Here is a 14,459-nt window from a genome sequence, read left to right as displayed (position 1 = left end):
TCCTTTGGCCCATCCAGAGAATGGGCAAGAACATTTACAGCTGGGCCCTGAAAGAGATGACCAACTCATCAGAGTGGGAAGGGAAGATGTGGGAAGCAGGACCTCATAGGTTCATTGACTGGCTCCCATATTCCTTCACTTCACTACAGGAGACAGAAAGAAGGCAGTGGTGAGGAGTGGTGAGTCTCATACAACTGTGAGTGTGTGTGTGTGTGTGTGTGTGTGTGTGTGTGTGTTGCTATGACTGGGAGCTGAGATAGAGAAGCTCCTTGCAGACAGGCAAACTGCCTTCTGGCTGCTCCCTGGACTCCCCTCCATGGTAGCAATTTCTTTACATGTCATCTCTATTATGGGTGAATTACAGTATTGTTCTGAGATCCAAAAAAGGCAGTCCCAGACTTTTCTTCTTTTTTAAAAAAGTGTATTTTGATCAACATTATACATCAATACAACCTGTTAAACTTCCTTTCCAATTATTTACCCTTAAATAAATTAGTTTTTACTCATCAAATATAACAAAATGTCAACCACTTCCTTGCAGTCTATCATTTTGTTTGTTGTTTATTCATTCCCATTCATTTTAAAAAATTATTATTTCTAACTTTAATGTACTCAAACCCATTGTATTTGAACAAGATATTAATACAAGCATTTTCTTTATTTGTAACATTCTTTTAAAAAATTTGAATTTCAAATTCTCTCCCTCTTTCCACCCCCCCCCAACTGGGAAGGCTAGCAATGTATCAATTACACATGTGAAAACATGCAAAACATATTTCTATATTAGCCATTTTTTTGAAAGCAAGAAAAAAGTGAGAGGATAATACTTCAATTTGCGTTCAAAGGCCATCAGTTCTGTCAGAGCTCTGGAAGTAGAAAGCACTTTTCATCATGAGTCCTTCAGAATTGTCTTGGATCATTGTATTGATCAGAGTAGTCTTTCACAGTTGATCATCATGAAAATATCACTGTTACTGTACACAATGATTTCTTGGTTCTGCTCACTGCACTTTGCATCAGTTCATATAGGTCTTTCTAGGTTATTCTTAAACCATTCCCTCGTCATTTTTTATTGCACAATGGTATTCTATCAAAATCATATACCACAACTTGTTCAGCCATTCTCCAACTGATGGGCATCCCCTTAATTTCCAGTTCTTTGCCACCACAAATAGAGCTGTTATAAATATTTTTGTACCTATAGGTCCTTTTCCTTTTCTTTTGATCTCTTTGGGATACAGACCTAGTAGTGGTATTGCTGGGTTAAAGGGTAAGCACAATTTTATAGCCCATAGTGCAGCCAGTGATGTGGGAGGTAGGGGAGGAGCACCAAGTGATCTCACAGTAGGCATCAGCTGATGGTGCTTTTTTCAAACCTTCTTTTGGATTCTGTGTATCTTAGACCACGGAGACCACTAAAGTTGCTTTATCTTTGGTACATAATTTCTGTTTTGGAGAGGTTTGAAAGGTCATTGGTATCAGAGAGAATGCTTAGTCCTTCATCTTATTGCTCATGTGATGCAAAAGCCCTAGGTCCCTGGTTTACTTTCTAATTTTAAGTTCATTAGATGTATTTGTGCAAAACTTTTTCAATTTTCTTTATTCAAAATTGTATATGTTGTTTCTGTGATTTTCTTTTTTTTTTAATTTTAATTTAAATTTATTTATTTAACATATTTGGTTTTCAGCATTGATTTTCACAACGGTTTGAATTACAAATTTTCTCCCCATTTCTACCCTCCCCCCCACTCCAAGATGGCTTATATTCTGGTTGCCTTGTTCCCCAGTCAGCCCTCCCCTCTATCACCCCCCCTCCCCTCTCATCCCCTTTTCCCTTCCTTTCTTGTAGGGCAAGATAAATTTCTACGCCCCATTGCCTGTGTATCTTATTTTTTAGTTGCATGCAAAAACTTTTTTTGTTTTTGAACCTCTGATTTTAAAACTTTGAGTTCCAAATTCTCTCCCCTCTTCCCTTCCCACCCACCCTCCCTAAGAAGTCGAGCAATTCAACCTAGGCCACACATGTATCTTTATGTATAACCCTTCCAAAATACTCATGTTGTGAAAGGCTAACTACATTTTGCTCCTTCCCAACCCATCCCGCTTTATTGAATTTTCTCCCTTAACCCTGTCCCCTTTCCAAAGTGTTTGTTTTGATTACCTCCACCCCCATCTGCCCTCCCCTCCATCATCCCCCCCCCTTTTATTTTTTTTTATCTTCCTCTCTCTTCTTTCCTGTGGGGTAAGATACCCAACTGAGTATGTATGGTATTCCCCCTCAGGCCAAATCTGATGAGAGCAAGGTTCACTCATTCCCCCCTCACCTGCCCTCTCCCCTCCTCCCACAGAACTGCTTCCTCTTGCCACCTTTATGCAAGATAATCCACCCCATTCTATCTCTCCCTATCTCCCTCTCTCACTATGTTGCTCTCTCATCCCTTAATTTCATTTTATTTCTTTTAGATATCTTCCCTTCATCTTCAACTCACCCTGTGTCTGCTCTCTCTCTTTTACATATATATATATATATGTATATATATATATATACACACACACACACACATACACACACATATATATATACACATACATATAAACACATATATATAAAAACACACATATATATACACACATACATACCCATACATATACACATAGATACATACATACATACACATTCACCTATATATATACATAAACATATATATATATGCATATTCCCTTCAACTACCCTAATACTGAGGTCTCATGAATCATACACATCATCTTTCCATGTAGGAATGTAAACAAAACAGTTCAACTTTAGTAAGTCCCTTGCAATTTCCGTTTCTTGATTACCTTTTCATGCTTCCCTTGATTCTTGTGTTTGAAAGTCAAATTTTCTATTCAGTTCTGGTCTTTTCACTGAGAAAGCTTGAAAGTCCTCTATTTTATTGAAAATCCATATTTTGCCTTGGAACATGATACTCAGTTTTGCTGGGTAGGTGATTCTAGGTTTTAATCTTAGCTCCATTGACCTCCGGAATATCGCATTCCAAGCCCTTCGATCTCTTAATGTAGAAGCTGCCAGATCTTGGGTTATTCTGATTGGGTTTCCACAATACTCAAATTGTTTCTTTCTGGCTACTTGCAGTATTTTCTCCTTGATCTGGGAGCTCTGGAATTTGGCAACAATATTCCTAGGAGATTTCTTTTTGGGATCTATTTGAGGAGGTGATCGATGGATTCTTTCAATTTCTATTTTGCCCTGTGGCTCTAGAATATCAGGGCAGTTCTTGATAATTTCTTGAAAGATGGTATCTAGGCTCTTTTTTTGATCATGGCTTTCAGGTAGTCCAATAATTTTTAAATTCTCTCTCCTGGATCTATTTTCCAGGTCAGTGGTTTTTCCAAGGAGATATTTTACATTGTCTTCCATTTTTTCATTCCTTTGGTTCTGTTTTATAATATCCTGATTTCTCATAAAGTCACTAGGTTCCACTTGCTCCAATCTAATTTTTAAAGTAGTATTTTCTTCAGTGGTCTTTTGGACCTCCTTTTCCATTTGGCTAATTCTGCCTTTCAAGGCATTCTTCTCCTCATTGGCTTTTTGGAGCTCTTTTGCCATTTGAGTTAGTCTGTTTTTTAAGGTGTTGTTTTCTTCAGTGTATTTTTCAGTATTTTTTTGGGTCTCCTTTAGCAAGTCATTGACTTGTTTTTCATGGTTTTCTTACATCCTTCTCATTTCTCTTCCCAATTTTTCCTCTACTTCTCTAACTTGCTTTTCCAAATCCTTTTTGAGTTCTTCTATGGCCTGGGGCCAGTTCATGTTTTTCTTGGAGGCTTTTGTTGTAGCCTCTATGACTTTGTTGTCTTCTTTAGGCTGTATGTTTTGGTATTCTTTGTCACCAAAGAAAGAATCCAAAGTCTGAGACTGAATCTGGGCGCGTTTTCGCTGCCTGGCCATATTCCCAACCAACTAACTTGACCCTTGAGTTTTTCAGTGGGGTATGACTGCTTGTAGACTAACGAGTTCTATGTTCTACGTTTGGGGGGGAGGTGCCAGCTCTGTCAGAGCCGCACTCCTCCTTCCCCAAGGACCCCCAGTCCAGACTGGGCTTAGATCTTCAGCAGGCTGTTGCACTCCTGCTCTGATCCGCCACTTAATTCCTCCCACCAGGTGGGCCTGGAGCCGGAAGTAACAACAACTGTAGCTGCCCCACCTCCGCTGCCCCCAGGGCTGGAAGCCGAACCTTGAACTCCTTCCACTCCCGCAGCTTTTCCCACTAACCTTCTCCGCAGTCTTTGGTGTTTGTGGGTCGAGGGGTCTGGTAACTGCCGCAGCTCACATATTCAGGGCGCTAGGGCCCCTTCCGCCTGGCTTCTGGTCTGGATGGTCCATGTCGCTCAGGCTGGGCTCTGCTCCACTCCGTTCCCAGCTCCCAGCTCCCAGCTCCGAGCTCCGTGTGGAATATATCTCACCCAGAGACCATCCGGGCTGTCCTGGGCTGGAGCCCTGCTTCCCTCTGCTGTTCTGTGGGTTCTGCCGTTCTAGAATTGGTTCAGAGCCATTTTTTATAGGTTTTTGGAGGGACTCGGGTACTGAGCTCACTTTAGACCCTGCTTACCACTTCTGTGATTTTCTTTATCACTTATTTACTCATGAATTCTTCCCCTATCCATAGATCTGAAAGGTGATTTCTTCTGGTTCTTCTAATTTGATTGTGATATCAACTTTTATGCCTGTCATGTATCAATGTGTAGTTTATCATAATATATATTGTGAGATATTGCCCTATACCTAATTCTTGCCAAGCTTCTTTCTAATGATCTCAGTAGCATTTGTCAAATAGTGAGTCCTTATCCCAGTAACTGGGATCTCTGAGTTGAACAACACTATGTTATTGTGTTCCTTTGTATGTTGTGTATCAAGTCTATTCTTCTGATAGACCTCTACTTTTTAGCCAATATCAAATTGTTTTAATAATTACTACTTCCTAATGATGCTGTTAGACCCTCTTCCTTGCAACTTTTTTTCATCATTACCCTGGGTATTTCTGACCTTTTTGTTCCTCCATCTGAATTATGTCACTATTTTTCCCACTCTTTTTAAAAATTTATTTATTTAATTTATTTAATATTTTTAGTTTTCAGCATTGATTTTCACAAGAGTTTGAATTGCAAATTTTCTCCCCATTTCTACCCTCCCCCCAACTTCAAGATAGCATATATTCTGGTTACCCCATTCCCCAGTCAGCCCTCCCTTTTGTCACCCCACTCCACCCCACCCCCTTTTCCCTTACTTTCTTGTATGGCAAGATAGATTTCTATGCCCCATTGCCTGTATATCTTATTTTCTAGTTGCATGCAAAACTTTTTTTTTGAACATCTGTTCTTAAAACTTTGAGTTCCAAATTCTCTCCCCTCTCCCCTTCCCACCCACCCTCCCTAAGAAGTCAAGCAATTCAACGTAGGCCACATGCGTATCATGTAAAACCCTTCCACAATATTCATGTTGTGAAAGACTAACTATATTTTGCTCCTTCCTATCCTATCCCCCTTTATTCAATTTTCTCCCTTGACCCTGTCCCTTTTCAAAAGTGTTTGTTTTTGATTACCTATTCCCCATATCTGCCCTCCCTTCTATCATCCCCCCCTTTTTTATCTCCTTCCTTCTTTCCTGTGGGGTAAGATAACCAATTGAGTGTGTATGTTATTCCCTCCTCAGGCAAAATCTGATGAGAGCAAGATTCACTCATTCCCCCTCACCTGCCCCCTCTTCCCTTCCTACAGAACTACTTTTTCTTGTCACTTATGCAAGATAATTTACCCCATTCTCTCTCTCCCTTTCTCTCTCTCTCAATATATTCCTCTCTCATCCCTTAATTTGGTTTTATTTTTTAGATATCATCCCTCCATATTCAACTCACCCTCTGTCTATATATATGTATATTCCCTTCAGCTACCCTAATACTGAGGTCTCATGAATTATACACATTATCTTTCCATGTAGGAATGTAAACAAAACAGTTCAACTTTTGTAAGCCCCTTATGATTTCTCTTTTTTGTATATCTTTTCATGCTTCTCTTGATTCTTGTGTTTGAAAGTCAAATTTTCTATTCAGCTCTGGTCTTTTCACTGAGGAAGCTTGAAAGTCCTCTATTTTATTGAAAATCCATGTTTTGCCCTGGAGTATTATACTCAGTTTTGCTGGGCAGGTGATTCTTGGTTTTAATCCTAGCTCCACTGACCTCCAGAATATCATATTCCAAGCCCTTTGATCCCTTAATGTAGAAGCTGCTAGATCTTGTGTTATCCTGGTTGTGTCTCCACAATACTCAAATTGTTTCTTTCTGGTTGCTTGCAGTATTTTCTCCTTGACCTGGGAGCTCTGGAATTTGGCAACAATATTCCTAGGAGTTTTCTTTTTGGGATCTTTTTCAGGAGGTGATTGGTGGATTCTTTCAATTTCTATTTTACCCTCTGGCTCTAGAATATCAGCGCAGGTCTCCTTGATAATTTCTTGAAAGATGATATCTAGGCTCTTTTTTTGATCATGGCTTTCAGGTAGTCCAATAATTTTTAAATTGTCTCTCTGGGATCTGTTTTCCAGGTCAGTGGTTTTTCCAATGAGATATTTCACATAGTCTTCCACTTTTTCATTCCTTTGGTTCTGTTTTATAATATCTTGATTTCTCATAAAATCACTAGGTTCTACTTGCTCCAATCTAATTTTTTTAATTTAGTTTTCAGCATTGATTTTCACAAGAGTTTGAATTACAAATTTTCTCCCCATTTCTACCCTCCCCCCCACTCCAAGATGGCATATATTCTGGTTGCCCTGTTTCCCAGTCAGCCCTCCCTTCTGTCATCCCACTCCCCTCCCATCCCCTTTTCCCTTCCTTTCTTGTAGGGCAACATAAATTTCTATGCCCCATTGCCTGTGTATCTTATTTTCTAGTTGCATGCAAAAACCTTTTTTTTGTTTTTGAACATCTATTTTTAAAACTTTGAGTTCCAAATTCTCTCCCCTCTTCCCTTCCCACTCACCCTCCCTAATTCCAATCTAATTTTTAAGGTAGTATTTTCTTCAGTGGTCTTTTGGACCTCCTTTTCCATTTAGCTAATTCTGCCTTTCAAGTCATTCTTTTCCTCATTGGCTTTTTGGAGCTCTTTCGAATTAGTCTATTTTTTAAGGTGTTATTTTCTTCAGTATTTTTTTGGGTCTCCTTTAGCCAGTCATTGACTTGTTTTTCATGGTTTTCTTGCATCACTCTTATTTCTCTTCCCAATTTTTCCTCTACTTCTCTAACTTTTCCAAATCCTTTTTGAGCGCTTCTATGGCCTGAGACCAGTTCATGTTTTTCTTGGAGGCTTTTGTTGTAGGCTCTTTGACTTTGTTGACTTCTTCTGGCTGTATGTTTTGGTCTTCTTTGTCACCAAAGAAAGATTCCAAAGTCTGAATCTGAATCTGCGTCTATTTTCGCCACCTGGCCAAGTTCCCAGCCAACTTACTTGATCCTTGAGTTTTTCATCAGGGTATGACTGCTTGTAGAGTATAGAGTACTTTGTCCCAAGATTGAGGGGCTGTGCTGTTGTTTTCAGAGTTATTTCTACACAGCAAGCTCTGCCACATCAGCACTACTCCTCCCCCAAGAACCACCAACCCAGACCGAGACTCAGATCTAAGCTGGCTCTGCACTCCTGCTCAGATCTGCCACTTAATTCCTCCAACCAGGTGGGCCTGGGGCTGGAAGCAACTGCAGTTGTAGCTCTGTAAGCAGCCTCAGAGCTGCACCACCTCTGCTGCCCCCATGGTGGTGGCCTAATCGCGAACTCCTTTCACTCTGTGCCAGCAGCCTTTCCCACTAACCTTCTCTGTTGTCTTTGGTGTTTGTGGGTTGAGAAGTCTGGTAACTGCCACAGCTTACTGATTCAGGGTGCTAGGGCCTGTTCCACCCAGCTCCTGGTCTGGTTGGTCCGGGCATAGCTTATGCTGAGCTCTGCTCTGCTCCCACTTCTGTGCGATGGACCTTATCCTGTGACCATCCAGGCTGTCCTGGGCTGGAGCCCCACTTCCCTCTGCTATTTTGTGGGTTCTGAAGTTCTAAAATTTGTTCAGAACCATTTTTTATAGGTGTTTGGAGGGACCTGGGGGGAGCTCATGCAAGTCTCTGCTTTCCAGCTGCCGTCTTGGCTCCGCCCCCTATTTTTCCAGTTCTGTGAAATAATCCTTATATGTACATATAGTTCCTGGATGTATCTTGACAGATAAACTCCCAAAAAGTTTATACATTTTGTTGTTATTTTGAATAGAATTTCTCTTTCTAGTTCTTCTGGCTGAGTTTTGCGACATGATCCAGGAATGATTATGATTTATATGGATTTATTTTATAACTTGTTACTTTGCTGAATTTTTTAGTTGTTTCAATTAATTTGTAGTGGACTCATTAGAGTTTTCTAAAGAAATAAAGAACTTTCAAGTTATCCTGATGAAAAGACCAAAGCTGAACACAAAATTTGACTTTCAAATACAAGACTCAAGAGAAGCATAGAAGGGTAATTGGGAAAGAGAAATCATAAGGGGTTCAATAAAGCTAAACTGTTTACATCCCTACATAGGAAGATGACACTTGGGACTCTTAAGAATGGTATAAGTTTTAGGGCAGTTAGAAGAAATATACATTGACAGAGAGTGCAGGCAAAAATGATGTTAATAGGATGGCATAAAAAAATTAAGGTATAAAAAAACTAATGGGAACAGAAGGAAGGGAGAAGTGACAATATAATCAATTCAAGTTGAAAATTATGTGGGATTATGCCAGGCATGAGAAGTATGACTGAATGGAGGTAGCTGCCTCATCTTTTATTAAGGAAATCATATGATCCTTTGTCCCTGCAACATGACATCATGGCCTCAGTGTCCATATTAGCTATTGACCCACTCTCTAAATGTTTCTTTTTTCATGAGGACATCAACATGATTTTTCACTCTGTTTGAGGACATATGATATCCCCGATGAACACTACTACGCCTCACAAACAACCATATGTTGTACGAAGAATCAGCAAAATTCCTTCATTGGTCCTGACTCCAAAAGGGAGAGCCTTTGGTGTTCCTGTCCTATTTTTGTCTGAGTTATTTACCAGTCTTCTAGGTCCATAGTTGCTGTCCAGCAATCATTGTAAGTTAAAATATTATCTGCCCATCTCTCAAGGTCCCCTCACAAGCTAGTCATATAGCCTGTAGCTCAGTTCACTAGACAGACTTAATAAATTCCCTATCCTTAGACTATCTCCTGTTACCAAATTAATGGCTTCAGAAACCCAGTTTTGCATACATCTCTTAGCAGAATCATCAGTAGACTAGGCAAAAGAGCATTCCTTTGGAACCTGGTCCTCATAAAGACTTCCCTTTGGGATAATGAAGGAGGCAAGTTTTCAGAGCTCAGACTGAAGCCTCAGTCTCTTTTTCAGTAGAGGCTAATTTAAAAAAATTTTAATCTGTAGGATTAAACAGTTGTGACCCTTTATTTTTTGCCTTGTTGGAATAGTGGATTCCAAGCTCTTCTCTTCAGCGGCAGCTGTCATAACTCCTGTGATTATTACTGTGACTTCTTGGTATCTGAACTCTTAGCTCTATGTAAATATATATTATCATTATGAGTTTAAGACTAGATTATCTACAAGATTCTTTCTAGTTTTCACTTTAGTTCCTCAGGCAATTTGTCCAATTCCATATTTCTCCTTTTGTTTATCTTATTGTTAGAGTTATCTAAAACTGAGAGAGAGAGAGAGAGGTATTGAAGTCTCATGTCACTCTACTGTATTACTGGCTATGTCTTCCTATAGTGAAGTTAATTTTTCTTTGATGAATTTAAATGCTAATACATGGAACATATAAGTGTAATACTCAAATTGGTTTGTTACCTATAGTTCCTTTCAGCATAATCTACTTTCCTTGTTTATCTCTTTTTATGTTTGAATGTTTATTTTTGCTTTGTTTGATAGCATGATTACAACTCCTTCTTTTTTGGATTTATCTGATACATAGTAATTTTCTCTCCAACTCCTCACTTTTATTCTGTGTATGACTATTGTCAGTTGTGTTTCTTTTAAGCAACAGATAGTGGGATTTCATTTTCATATCCAATCTGTAAATTTAAGAATTATTGGAATACATGAGAGCCATGACCAAAAAAAGGAACCCAGACATCACATTGTAAGAAATCATAAAAGAAAATCACTGAGATCCCTTTGAACTAGAGGACAAAGTAGACACTGAAAGAAGTCTGATCTTCTTGACTAGTTACTAATCTCTTCCTGAAAGAAATTCCAAAATAAACTCCAGGATATAGTTTTTTTTTTGTTTTATTGGCTTGTCCAATCCATTAATATTTAAAGTTATATGACAAAAAATAAAGTTATGAGACAGTGAAGTTATTAGACAATGAGGTAAGAGTTTGTGGGACCAGAATGTGTGTGTATAAAAGTTTGTTTGTAATTATATCCAAAACATCTTCGATTTTGTTTTAAAGGTTTAACCTTAAAGGACAATAACTTATGGACTATCTTGTTTTATATCCAAGGGAATTCCAATTTTTTCTTAGGTTTGCTATTTAATGTGGGGCTAATACTTATATACAGAGAACATGCTCTGAAATGCAAGCAAATTGCACCAAGAATTGAAAGAGGATTTGAGAGCAGTGGTTTAAATGGGTGTAATATCCATTTGATTTGACCATGGTTATAGACAACTCATTTGATACAATCTGGAATTATTTACTTCCTCTATTCAGACTCCCCACCACAGCCCTTTGTTAAAATAAGCATTTTGGGGGTGAATTCATTTATGTGACTGTTAAACTTAGGCATCGAAGTCATGTACTTACAAGGGTGTTGTTTTTGGATCCTTAGCAGCATCTCATCCTCCTAAGAGGGGAATGAATTGTTCTATTTTTTTCCTGTAATCTTTGCAGACATTTTAAGTTCTCATGCTCTTGGCATTTAAATGTTATGATGCTGTGTATTTATTTGATAGATTTTCATTGATACGTGTTTGAGCAAGCACTTTGGTAAAACACAATATCTTTTATTGAAGACAAAATTTTAAAGTAATAGGTGCAGAAGAGTTTTACAAATTAAGTATTTTGGGTTCTCTTTTTAGAATGGCAGAAAAGTGTACGTAGGAAGATTTTTTCATTTCAAAATAGGATATTTGACTAGAATTTGTTTTATTACTGCCTGGTGTTTTTATTTAAAGCACATTTATACTACTTTAACCTTTTCCCTTCCATTAGTATTATTTTGTTTCATTACCAGGTTTAGGAATTTTGGTAGCCTGTGTTCTGTTTTTAGCTTTTGTCTATGTGCTTTTAAAATGTTGTCCTAAATAGTCACTATTATGGGATTTTTAGACAAACTGCATTTTCATACCAAGTGTAAGTTATGTCAGATCCGACCTTAGTAACGTTCCTTTTATCTTTATTTTTTCTTTTCCCTCTAAAAGGTAGTTAAATTCTTCTAAGTCTACCCCAATACTGAAACACTATAAACAACCCTAGTAGTGTGTGTACTTGCTCAAGAAATTTCTGATGATTACTGTTAAGATTAATTTCTAATGAAAGTATAAAAAGATGCTGCTAAAAGCATCTTGTACGTTTGATTAAATCAAGATGGCTAATGAGATTAACTTTTACCACTGCTCTATGCACTAATGCCAAATGATTTAAAGTCTACCAAGACATTTCAATCAGTCCAGTCTGCATGCCTGTTGTTGCTGACAGCATGGATCAGTAAGTTCTTCACTGAGCACCTTGCAACAATTTAAAATCTAGCATATGCAAGGTACAGTATTAGATAGTAGGGTGCTATTTTGCATATATATGTATATATGCAAACATATATTACATGTGTATATACACACATATACATACATACATGTGTACATATGTATGTGTGTATATATACACACATATGCAAAACCCTAGAGTCATCTGTTCCTTTTGAGAATTTGATTGTAGATTTACACCTTGAGAAATTATATGTACATTTTTCTGCTATTCATTGTCACATAGATGACACAAGATGCTTTCTTATTAACTTTATATAACAGTAACAGTGTTGTCAAATCATTAGAATATTTTCCTGGAAAATACAAAGTGCCAAATGCCAGACAGAGCCCACACATTCTTATTCTTTCCAAGGCACTGTGCCGAGGTGAAGAATATAGTTTAAATAATTTAAATTTAATTTACTTTGGTAAATATCAAATTTATAAGCAGAAGGGTTCATTCTACAAGTCAGATTCTCATATGTTGTTTTAGACTTTCCCTTCAGCCTGTTATTGGCTGTGTTTAAATCAAGTATCTGATTTAGATAAGGATAGGAGCAGCAAGCAGTATGGACAAATATAAATTCTCCAGTCTAGAAGTTCACAGCTTGATGTTCTTATTAGAGCTAAAAGGTTTGAGCAAGTTCTTACCACATGACCTAGTTATCAGCAAAGCAAACTTCAAATGGTATTGCAATTTATTTTGCAAGAAATTTTTTTTTAACAGAAATGGGATTTCTACAAGTGACCTGAACTGAAGAAGCAGATCTGCTAAAAGAAGTTGCTCTGAGAACCCACCTATTCCAGAATGCCTAGGAGGAGAGATTTCCAGATGACTAAAGTAGGAGATGTTCTCAGAAACCAGAAAGCTGCATGAGACATCTGAACCCTAAGATATGATGAACTGATGAAATGGACAGCAGGAGAGAGTTACCCTTTCCTTCTGCTTCTTCCTCATGCTCTCTTGTTCTTTGTAAAGCCTGCCTGTTGAAGGGGACCGCTCCCAATAGCTCCTTTCAACTAGTTAAGTGAATTTCTTTTCTTCTTCCCCTCACACTAATCCCATCCCTCATAGTTAAAAAACCTTTGATGAAGTGTTTAATACCTTCAGATCTTGTTATATTCTGTTGAATCTTATCTCTTCCCTCCATCCCCTGGACCTTTTTTTTTTCTAGTTAATTTCCTTTCAGCCTTGGGGATATTATCCACCCTTTTTTTCAATGACTACTCACTCTCCTTGCACCTTCTTTCTTTTGGGGGTAGGGAATTAAGTGTTGCCTATGTTTCCCTTCTCACATGTTACTGATACTGTCATGGTCCAGCAGCTTATTATACTCCTCAATGCCTCCCTTGGTCAGTGATATAACTCATATTGACTAAGAAAGGGGAACGTTGAATGCAGCTGCTGGCCTTGCCTTATCCTAGAACTATGAATTGCCTGAGGGAAATCAAAACCAGTTGAGAAAGAATTATCAAACTCAGTTAAAAACAGAATGTTGAATATAGACATCGGAAGGGACTACTTGACTTTGATCTCAACTGACCCCATGATTGGAGCAGGTCCATACGGGTTTCTTCATTGCTGCAATTGTGCCTCCCATGAGACTCCTTCTCTGTTGAAATATATTTAACTCTGCCCCCCTTCTGCCCCTCTTAGGCACTCCAGTACTTTGGTGCTATGTATTGATGACAGAATACAGTCCTCTTGGCTCAGTTAAAAGACCTTAGTTTTACTTTGGCAGCCTTCTTTATTTCAGCTTGACACTATGAACCTTCAAACCTTTCCACAATAAGAATTATGCATGAGAGATAAAAGCATTTTGGTTCTCTCTGGGTTCCAGGACACCAAGAATGAGCTAAAAACAACAACAACAACAACAACAGAGAAAGTTAAGTCCTGACTCCTAGTGTTCACCTAATACTCTCTTTCCCACTGCCCAACCCTAAGGTACGGTCACACAAGCCACCCATGGGCTTGCAACAGAAATCAACTCTATCCTTCCCTCCTTCCAGGAGAAGAAACCCAAAGAAACAGGTTTGTCCTGTCTAGGACAGTGCTCTGTTCTGTAACAGAGGGCAGGATGTGCCCATACACTCTGTGTGGGTGTAACTGTATGACACTGGACTAAGAGTGGGGAAGAGTCCAGCATCAAGCTGGGGTCAGTACTGTTCTCCCAGTACTCACTGGGGCAGAGACTGAGAGTTGTCAAATGTGAATTGTGAATTTCCCATGAAGGGAGGAAGCTGAAACTGCTTTCAGTTTCTATAAGCAAGGAAATTTTCACCATAGAGAAAAATAAGGAAAAAAGGTTGGAATTACCATAGATCTCCAGAGAAAGAATATATAACAAGGGATCTTGAACATAAGGGGATAAACCAACAGAGATGTTAATGATAATGGAAGACAATATGGCCTCCATATCCTCTCACAAAATGTAGCTATCTTTGAATAAATATCACAAGAAAAAGGAAAATAATTGAACTCCTAATGAGGCAGGGGACTTTGGGGATTGACTCCAAAACATCTATAAGCAAAGCCTCAATGGGAAACAAACTATGAAACCAAATCCAACAAGAATTGCTGAAAGAGAAGAAATAAGTGGGCTTTTTTAACAGTTAAAATGGTTTTAAAAAGTGAAATGAGAG

The sequence above is a fragment of the Trichosurus vulpecula genome, chromosome 4 (assembly GCF_011100635.1).
Source record: "Trichosurus vulpecula isolate mTriVul1 chromosome 4, mTriVul1.pri, whole genome shotgun sequence".
Lineage (NCBI taxonomy): Eukaryota > Metazoa > Chordata > Mammalia > Diprotodontia > Phalangeridae > Trichosurus > Trichosurus vulpecula.
This window is presented reverse-complemented; position numbering follows the sequence as displayed.